The following is a 10,979-nucleotide window of genomic DNA, read 5'->3' as shown; positions in this document are numbered from 1 at the left end:
ACACTAATAAATAGAATATAAAGAAATACAAGTATGTATTTTTCAATGTAAAATTTTGCTAGCCCTCTTTTCAGGATTAAATTCAGGATTCTAAAAGTTCAAAATGTCTGCAAAAATAAGACCATGAGACAAATTAGAAATGCAAGAGAAAAGAAGGCAGTTTTTTTGACTAGTGTTAAGTGTTAATAGAACATGGTTAGAAGCTGTAGAAATTAGTGCCTGGAACAAACTGAAAAGGACAATTTAAAAACTAGTGTTAAATGTTAGGACAGGGTTCTAAAAGTTAGGGAAAGGCGTGGGATCCCTCTATTTACCAAAAGGTCTGGCCAAACAGAAACATCACATCACCACTAGGAGTAAGCTGATGGTTCAGACTACAATGAACCTTTAAAAGCAGGGGACAAAGAGCCTAACCTACACTATTGTTAACAGAAAACTGCCTGGAGACTCCAATTAAACAAATATGCCAAGTGCTCCTCTCCAAACTCTTGAAGTGGTGGACCTGAACAGCAAAATACAGAGCAGACCATTTAAACGAAGAGTCCATAGTTGAGAGGACAAGCCGACTACACAGCAAGGTGGTAATTAACCATGGCGAAGTAAAAAGGCCAGACTAAAGGGCTCCAAGAGCTACTTTAAAACCAACCGGCTAATTGTTGCTAGCAGAGGTGGGATAAGGCACTCCTCAACTTGGGTATCTGTGGGGAAATGAAAAGAGATGCTGGGCCTCCACACCAAGAAAAACAAAAGCAGCTGCTAACGACCAAGGTGGACTACAACATGCCTTCCTCACACCCCAATGTCCCCACAGTAATAGAGGCCCAACAGGTGCGCCCATCTCCAATTCAGCCCAGACTCTTGAGAAACCAGAAAGGGGCCTGTGCAGTTGGTCAACCACTGTTGCAGAACTGCCCCAGCAAAGCCAGGGCAGTTAGAGCACTCAGGTTCTCCTGCCAGCAGCCCTGTACTGCAGGGAAACAGCCTGCCTTTCCTAAATCACACGCTCATCTGAAAATGGGGGGAAATCTGCCCTTCTCTGACTTCAAAAGATTAGAGTATAAAATAAAACATGACACATACGTGAAAATGCTGTGAATAAAATCACATTGGATTTGCACATTTTACCATTTGAAACATGGTTTAACTTACACTATAAAGGCTGTATATATATAATGGCGGTTGGCCCTTTAGTCTACGAGCTATAAGGTCTACAATGTTTAAGGTGTTAGCAAGGCTACAATGTAAGCAGCTAGACACCAGCAGGAGGCAGAAAAACAAATGCAGGGCACTTTGGAGTTTAGCGCGAGGGCCAATTTATCTCACTGTGTCCTAAGGGGATCACCATGCACCGGGTAAAAATGTTCTTAACAGGGACCCTGCTACCAATAAATGGTTAGTCCATATGCTTTTCTTTAAAACTCAGGGACATGTGTGTGCTATAGAAAAGGTTACCATGTAAAAAATGCATATATTATTGTACTTACAATGCTAAGCGCTGATTAGTAGAAATGGAAATGGATGGTATAGAGTCACAAGAGTGCTTCTTAGTAAACTGGGGTTTAAAAACCCTTGGAGGCATGTGGGGTTGGGAGGGAGAAGAGTGAGCCAGCCAGCGGTCATTAGAGTGTTGGGAATGTTAAATGTGATAGATAATGCACAAAGCAACTCTCACTTAGCAGTCACCAGTGTTCGGAGAGTGGACATGTGTTGGTTTTACCAGCTCTACATCCACTCCCCTGCTGGGGAATGACAACTCCCCCAGTAAGCAGGTACTTTTGGGTGAGGCAGTAACCAGACACCTGTCCAGGGCCCATTTGGGCCTGGGAGATACTCTCTCAGTAGAGAGTGGGGTTAAAAACAGTTAGTTGGAGAAGTTTCTACTGCTTACAACCAAAGACCTTTAGCTGATTAGCTATTATTTCCAGTCTAGAAGAATCCATTTTCTCAAGGATTGGGGGGATAAAATTTGACTTGATTGGCAAGCAATTTAAACTATTAAATTGATAGTAAAACAAAAGGATATATCATGGAACAGAATATAAAATTCATGTAAAATATTAAGATATTGGATTTTTTATTGAGATATTTTAAAAAACATGCTTCCTTCTACTTCTCACTCTTCCTCCCTCATGAAAGTTTCTTCAACCATGGGTTTAAGGATAAACTTTCCCTAACTTTTAGGATCTGCCCCTAACTAGGTAAAAAATGTAGGGCAAGTTACTTCACCTCCCAAGGCACACTCATCACACCTTTAAAATGGGAATAATAATAGTTCCTACTTCATACAGCTATTATCCCAAGAGATAATACAGGGAAGCACTTAGTACTACTCCTCATAGCAGTTTTTCAGTCTCAGCAAACAAGGGGATTTGGTTAATATAACAAAAGCAAGGGGCATATTATTTGCAAAGATGGCTGCAACCATGACCCTTACCCCCACCCCACTCAATTTCCTGTAGGCAAGACCCCTGAGACACACAGCAGCACCTCCCAGCAAGAGGTGTGCCTATTTCCAACCCCTTGAATCTGTGCTGGGCCTGTGGCTGCCATGACCAGAGAACGGGGCAGAATGGCGCTGTGTGGCTTCTAAGCCCAGGCCTCAAGAAGCCTTGCAGCTCTCAAGCTCTTGGAATAAGGTGCCTGCAGGTGAGAAAATCTGCTCCAGCTGCTGGAGATGAGAGCAAGTGGAGCTCCGAGTGCTACCCCAGCTCAGGTCCCTAGAACAACCAACTCTGACTGGGGCTTTCAAATGACAACAGCCACATTGGAGACCTCAGGCCAGGCAAGACCAGCTCAGAAACTGCTCTGACCTAACTGTGAGCAAATAAATGGTCACTGTTTTAAGCCACAAAGTTTTAGAGTGAGTTGTTGCTATTCAGCAATCGAAAACTGACAGACATGCTTCACGAATTATCATATTTCTACATTTTTTTACTCCATGCATTTCCCAAAATTTCCTATAAACAAATTCAAGCTCAATGTCGCTAAATAACTATGTCACAGCCAGATGTGGTTACACTTCTCATTCTTCGTGACCAGTTCACTTTTTCCACTTCCATAAAAACACTGAAATGTATCTCAGTCAGAATTTTCTCTTGGGGATGTATGGACATATTCTAAAGCCAAAGTAACTTATGTGATAATGTTCTACATTTATCATGATTATACCACAAGAATGCAAGTGCAAACATAGTTGAATTGAAATGGAAGGTAACTAAGAGAAGAAAAATGAAACTAAATTGCTATGATTCATTCAAAAACTAGGAATCAAACAGATTCTCCCTTTAACAGTTTTTGTGCCTGGCATTTTCTTCCATATACTTCAAAGACAAACAAAACCCTCTTTTAAAAATTCACCACACACTGTCGAGAGGAAATGCTTGTTTAGGTTACCTTCCAGTCAACAAATATTTATGGAGCACCAACTCTATGCCAGGGAGTAGTTAGCCTGAACACTTTTTTTTATATAGTGTACAGAGATACCAGGGTAAAAGGAGCATGACTGGGTGAAAGTAGACCACACACCTGTCTTGGTCAAGGTTTGGTCAGAGGGTTTACAGGGGGTGAATGTGGCAAACAAGGCTCTACCTCAGCGGTTTTCAACCTTTTTCATCTTATGGCACACATAAATTAATTACTAAAATACTGCAGCACACTGAAGTATTATAGTCTACTGACAAAAAAATATAGTCTACTGACAAAAAAAAAGGTATAACTTTGATTCATTCACACCAGATGGCTATTTTCAGTTTTTAATCTGACAATCTAAGGGAAAGAGGTCAGTACCCCTAAGTAGTCAGGTATTGCATGTTTTAAAAATTCTTGTGGCAACAACAACAAAAAAATTCTTGTGGCACAGCAGTTGAAAATCATTGTTCCACCCTCATGCTAACTTTTGACTAGAAAGGGGAAATATTAGCAGTTAATATAATTATCATCACCAATATTATCACTACCATTACTGTTATTATTACCCTTACCCCTCCCACTTCTTCCTCCTTACTTATTGTTTAGTACCTGGCACTCTGCTAAGCACTCACCCCTTTTAATCTTCATAACAACTTAGCCAGGTATTACCCACTTTTTATAGATGAGACTGAGGTCCTGACTTGATAAAATAATATGGACAGGAAGTGGTAGAGCTCATGCTTTTAAGCACTACTCTAAACTGCCTCCATCTATATGAATTCACTGATTTTATAGGACTTTCAACAGGGGGGGAAATCCTCCACAGCAAGAAATGAGGTACAACATCCTACTTTATTATTATTTTTTAAATATATTTTATTGATTTTTTACAGAGAGGAAGAGAGAAGGAGAGAGAGTTAGAAACATCGATGAGAGAGAAATATCGATCAGCTGCCTCCTGCACACTCCCCACTGGGGATGTGCCCACAACCAAGGTACATGCCCTTGACCGGAATTGAACCTGGGACCTTTCAGTCCGCAGGCCGACGCTCTATCCACTGAGCCAAACCGGTTTCGGCACAACATCCTACTTTATTAATGTATGTATGTATGTATGTATGTATGTGTGTGTGTGTGTGTGTGTTCAGTGAGTTTCTTCTGAAAACAGTTTAGTCCTGTTTGGAATTTTTTCTGTCCTGTTGGGTGAGTCTGAAAAGTAATATAGAAAACATTTTTAAAGGTATGAGAAAGTGTATTTCATTTCTCATTCAATACAACATAGATAGTGAAGGGAATTAGGGCTCAATTAGCCACAAATAGGGGATGTGTTCAATTACTATGTTTATACTTTAATAGCTTTGTTATTCTTTCCAGATTATAAAAGCACATGATAAATTTAAAAAAAATTTTTGAGGAAAATATTTTTTAAAAAGATCACCTACAATCTTATTACATAGAAATAATAAGTTCCCTCCTGACCGGTTTGGCTCAGTGGATAGTGTCAGCCTGCGGACTGAAGGGTCCCAGGTTCGATTCCAGTCAAGGGCATGTACCTTGGTTGCTGGCACATTCCCAGTGGGAGGTGTGCAGGAGGCAGCTGATTGGTGTTTCTCTCTCATCAATGTTTCTAACTCTCTATCCTTCTCCCTTCCTCTCTGTAAAAAATCAATAAAATATATTTTTTAAAAAAAGCCCTGGCTGGTTTGGCTCAGTGGATAGAGCCTCGGCCTGCGGACTGATGGGTCCCAGGTTCGATTCCGGTCAAGGGCACAAGCCAGAGGTTGCGAGCTCAATCCCTAGTGGGGGGCGTGCAGGAGGCAGCCGATCCATGATTCTCTCTCATCACTGATGTTTCTGTCTCTCTCTCCCTCTCCCTTCCTCTTTGAAATCAATAAAAAGATATTTTTTAAAAAAAGAATAAGTTCCTATTATTCAGTGTAGTATATCCTTTTAGACACTTTCTTGTAGGTTTCTATATACACCTTAAAAATCACACATACATATTCCCTGCATCATCCTTTTTAAAGATTGCGTAGAATTTCACTGTATGAGTAGGCCCTAATTGACTTAATCCTTTATTAATAGGCATTTATAATACTTTCCATATTTGCCTATTATAAAGAAATTGGGCAGTGAGCAGTCTGGTATACACATCTAAGCACACTTGCTCAACGGTTTCTCTAAGTTAAATTCCTAGATGTTGACTTGCCTTTATTTTATGGCCCAAAATGTTATTCAGAAAATACAGTATTACTAAATTTACCTTTTTATTTTTATTATTTTTTGAAACCAAATTTACCTTTTTAAAAAGAAGGAAACCCTTAAATATTAAGAGTAATAACATATTTTACATTTTTAATATCTAGATAAAATAGCAAAAATTTTTTAAAACTGCCATTTATTCTTAAGTAGCTAAAATATTGATTCATGCCTCTGATATTACATTAGGTTTACATTTGGAGGTGAAAATTCTAAAATACCCAATAACTTCTAATGGTTTTATTTTCAGCATAATGTTGTTTTAAAAAGTTAAACTTCAAAAAGAACATACTTGTTGCAAAACAAGCAAATTAGTTGAGAATGTTAAAAGGCAGGAAGGGATATACCAATCACTTATAGCAGTTACCAGGTCACCAGATCTGCATCCTCCCAAAGAATGGCCAAGAGAGAAGAGTCAGGGGAGAGAGAAAAGGTGGAACCAAAAGCAGCAGCCCTCAGTGCTTCCGTGAAGGGCGGATGAAATTACACACAGACATATACATCTACATGCTCTGTACACACCAATCCCGGAGCTGATCTCCAGGGGTTAGAGCACAAGAGGAATCTTTGTGTGCTTTATTTCACCAAACATCATGCAGAAAGAGGTTGGGGGTAGCCAGATACAGATTTCCTTAATGTGGAGTGTCTAGTTAGCAACCTGAAGGCCTAGTATCAATTACTTCCCCTCCAGGGCAAGGGGAGAATAAAAGGAACTTGAAGCATAAGGCAGCTCCAAAGGCATTGATTCCCTTCAAAGTCATCACACAAGACAGGGTTCAGTCATCAAGCACCATGGAAAACGGGGCAAGGTGAGAGGTTTCTTAGCAATAAATAAAATTCACAGGTGTCCGAGATGGCAAGCTCAGTGGTTAGAACATCAGCCTGTGTACTAAAGGGTCTCCAGTTCAATTACAGTCAAGAGCACATACCTGGATTGCAGGTTTTATCCCTGGACCAGGTCAGGGAGTGTGAGGGAGGCAACTAATCGATGTGTCTCTCTCATATCAATGTTTCTCTCTCCCTCCCCCAACCTCCACTTCTCTATCCCCACTCCTTTCCACTCTCTGAAAATCAATGGAAAAAATATCAAGTGAGGATTGAGAAAATAAAAATAAATAAAATTCACCTGTGATACAGTATAATGCATGTGCTAAGAAGGGAAGACCACATACTATAACTAACAACTAACCTACTGGAGTTTTATCCTAATGGGGGAGATGGGACATTAGATTATACATGGAATACTTGAAGTGGCAAGTAGCAGTGTGTGTGTGTGGGTGGGGGGGGGGGGGCGTTTGCTTGGTAATGCCACAAATCTATGGGACTTATGGGGTCTTCCAGACAAACTACAGATTATGGGTCAAATCCAGCTGCTGCCCATTCATGCCGTAAGTATCTACATTTTTAAATGGTTGAAAAAATAAAAACATTTCATGCATATAAAAATGTCATGAAACTCAAACGTCAGTGTCCACAATGCCCATTCCCTTATGCTTATGGCTGCTTTCTAGATACACTGGCAGAATTGAGTAAGAACGAGAGACCTGGGTGGCTTGCAGAGTTGAAAACATTTCCTATCTTTTCCTTTACAGAAAGTTTGCAGACCTCAGCTCCGGGCCATAAAGTCACATTGTTTTGAGTGAATCGCAGCTCCAAACCTGCGCATTCTTGTTGGTTTGGCCCCTGACACACCCAGAATTGACATATAACCTGATAGCCTAACCCAGAATTCAACCCAAATGTTTACACTGGACAGGTCTAATGGGTCCTATAAGGCAGGGGTACCCACCCATGGAAACCAGAAAAATGTGAAAGGCTTTTCTGAGTTGAAAGGAGGATGGTCCCAGAAGGTTTAATAGGAATGAGTATAATTAAAGATTTTCTCTTTGAAAGAATTGTTAGCTGTCTTCTTCTAAAGATGAGAATGAAACTATCTCAAAATGGCTACCATCTCTGAGCATTTATTAGGAGCCTAGAACCGAGGAAAGCCTTTTGTACTTACCATCTCATTTAAGGGTCACCTCTTCCAGATTCAGCAAGGCTGACTGGCTCAAGTTGAACACAACCAGAAAGCTCAGGAAATGAAAGTCAAACCAGGTTGTCTAAACCGAGGAGTCTAACGTTATGTTCATAACCACTGCCCCACTTGAAAGCAGAAGGCATGAATGCTCACCATGAATAGATGAACGGAAAAAGGGAAATAGAAGCAAATTATATTTTTATGGCAATAATATTATAAGCATTCTATTTATATAACTCACTTTTAATTCTTAAAACCCTAATACAATTCAGTTCTTCCATATTCTTTTCCCTACTGAGAAAAACTGATACAGGTACCCAATTGTGGAGGCCTTTTAAGCCTATCAGAATTAGACAGGCAATGTTATAGTTATAACTTCCACTAATGAAATCCTTGGAGTACCTGTGAGGGTCCCATAAAGGTTGGGGGGGGGGGGCGGTGAACAAACCTTTTTAGAGGTGATGGACTAGAAAATACACGTGTGGTTTTTTAATTTAGATTCTTCATTTAAATTACAAGTGGAGAGCAAAACTTAAATGGAAAACTCACCCAAAGAGAAAGCTATATGCTGATGGGTGGCTGTTTCTTTCTGCCCAGCACCCATGACCTCAGCTTTGTCAAATGCACCACAATTTTCCTTCAACTTTCCCACAAATGTCCACAATATAAGAACAACTAAACCCTAACTCATTTTTAAAAACTTGATTTTTAAAAAGTTTCAATGTTAATATTTCCACATTTATTTGAAAATAATGTACATCAGCACCATATACCATGTTTATACAAATTCCCTCAGACGTTTATTAATGGTTACCCACATCTAGCTTCCAAGTCCTTCCTGTGGGGCAAATGGTTCAGAGTTTTATACTGGAACCTTCATGCCAGTCTCCCAACATCTCTACCAAGTAAGCTTTATCCAGATGAGAAACTAGAGTCAGACAAATTAAGTAGTTACAGTAAATGAAAGAACCCAGGCTTGAACTTGTCTGTTTTAACTCAGAATCTGTGTTTTTCCCATCATGCCCTGCTGTCTTGCCAAGGCACAAACACATTTTCTAGAGCGATTACCTCCCAGTCAAATTTCAGATGTGCTGGAGAATAGTAAGAGTGGATCTGAATGAAATGTTTGCTCCAGGGGCTGGTAGTCAAGCTCAAGTCTCTGCTTACAGACCATCAATCTTTCTGTTCTAAATATTTAAATATAATTTAAAAACATCCACAATGCACTCAAGATAGCATGTCAAGCCCTTTATTGTGTGGTTTATCAACTAAGAGGCCACACTTTGCTGTGGGAACAAAATGGAAGTGCATTTTTGCACCTCTAAGTCCACATGACTAGACTAAAGGAAACTTTAAAAGGAACGTATTGCCCTGGCCAGTGTGGCTCAGTTGGTTGGAGTGTCTTCCTGTGCACTGAAGGGTTGTGGGTTTGGTTCCTGGTCAGGACACGTACCCAGGTTGTGGGTTCATTCCCAGGTCAGGGTGGGTACAGGAGGCAAATGATCCATGTTTCTCTCTCACATTGATGTTTCTCTCTCCCTCCCTCTCTCTCTCCCCCTCTGGAATCAATAAAAACTTTGGGTGAGGATTAAAAAAGACAAATAAAAAATAAATAAAAGGCAAGTATTGGACACAAATATCTACTTTTTCCTATCTTTTTCTAGAATTATTCTCCCACTTTATTTAATAAAAACATATATATATATAATTTTTTGGGGGGCTACACCTCTTTTATAACAAAACTATAGGCCCTTTCCCTAGAAACATACACAAAACCTTTGGGTCACAATAGGAGGTTCAGAAATCTCTTAAAGTCTATTAGTGGACCCCTAGAAGTCCACAGACCCCAGGATAACCCTTGCTTTAAAAGCATCCTATATAATAAAACCCTAATATGCTAAGTGTCCGGTCGGCCATTCAACCAATCAAAGCGTAATATGCTAATGATATGCTAAGGCCACTCAACCGCTCGCTAAGATGTGCACTGACCACCAGGGGGCAGTCAACGGGTTGACCAGTCGCTATGATGTACACTGATCACCAGGGGGCAGATGCTCGACTGGTAGGTTAGCCTGCAGCTGGGGTCCGGCTGACAGGGACTGAGTGAAACAGGCCGGGCACGCCCTGGAGCCCTCCCACGGTTCCTCCCCGGTTGGCCAATCTCCCGCGTCCTTCCCCAGGTCCCAATCACCCACCAGTGGGGTCCCTCGGCCTGGCCTGCACCATCTCGCAAACCGGGACCCCTCAGGGGATGTCAGAGAGCCAGTTTTGGCCCGATCCTGCAGGCCAGGCCGAGGGACCCCACTGGTGCACAAATCCGTGCACCGGGCCTCTAGTATTATAGAAATGCCTACACTATTTCAGAGTTCTCTCATCACCCATTATAGTTTCAGAAAGCTAAAATTAAATAAACATTCAAACTTTCTCAGCTAGACTCTTGTAGTCTCAAAGAAACCAGGAATCAAATGACTTGAGTAAATCACCAAATCTAAGGTCATATAAGTTTAAAGTCCAAATCAGTTTGTCATAGCTTAAAATCTACTTCCTTCTGCTCTGAGATATTGCTAGAAAAGAAATAAATGTTAGTATGGCCTAGAGCTTGAGTCCTTCCTACTTTAACAGTTTAATTGATTACACAAAAAAGAGACCATTCCTAATATTCACCTAAAGATGTTCTTTCACTATATATGATATGAAGAAAAGTCCATTAAAATAATTCTTAAATGTTCAACACATAGATCTGTCAGTGCAACTGGGAGTTAAATTATATGGCTGACAAAGCAGATTTTCAAAAGTTCATAAAGGCTCAAATTTTGATGTTACTCACCACTTGAGTCAAGAACCTTCAGAAATGTTTATTTTCAGGTATATCTCAAACTTTAACCCTTTGCACTCGGTTGCTTTTTTCTCGATTCCTTTATTCTAATGCTAACCGTGTCGAGTCAAACTCGACATCCGAGTGCAAAAGGTTCAAGTTTTTACAATCTCTCTTGGTCTTACTACTTTAGAACACTTCTAGAGCTGTCCAACGAAGTTGTAAGTTACAAAAGGAACTTACAAAAGCAGTCAGAACTCCATCTATGAGTAGAATGTCTCCTGAAAATATAACAGTTGCAGGGGGCAGTGATACTTGTTTATAAACATTCAAGATTTTTTTTAGATTACTGATTTCAGAGATAGGGAGAGAGAGAGAGAAGAAAGAGAGAGAGGGAGAGAAAGGAGGGAAGGGGAAGAGAGAAAGAGAGAGATTTGTTGTTCCACTTATTTATGCATTCATTGATTGCTTTTTGAT

The sequence above is a fragment of the Eptesicus fuscus genome, chromosome 18, assembly GCF_027574615.1.
Source record: "Eptesicus fuscus isolate TK198812 chromosome 18, DD_ASM_mEF_20220401, whole genome shotgun sequence".
NCBI lineage: Eukaryota > Metazoa > Chordata > Mammalia > Chiroptera > Vespertilionidae > Eptesicus > Eptesicus fuscus.
Note: the sequence above shows the minus strand (reverse complement) of the source record.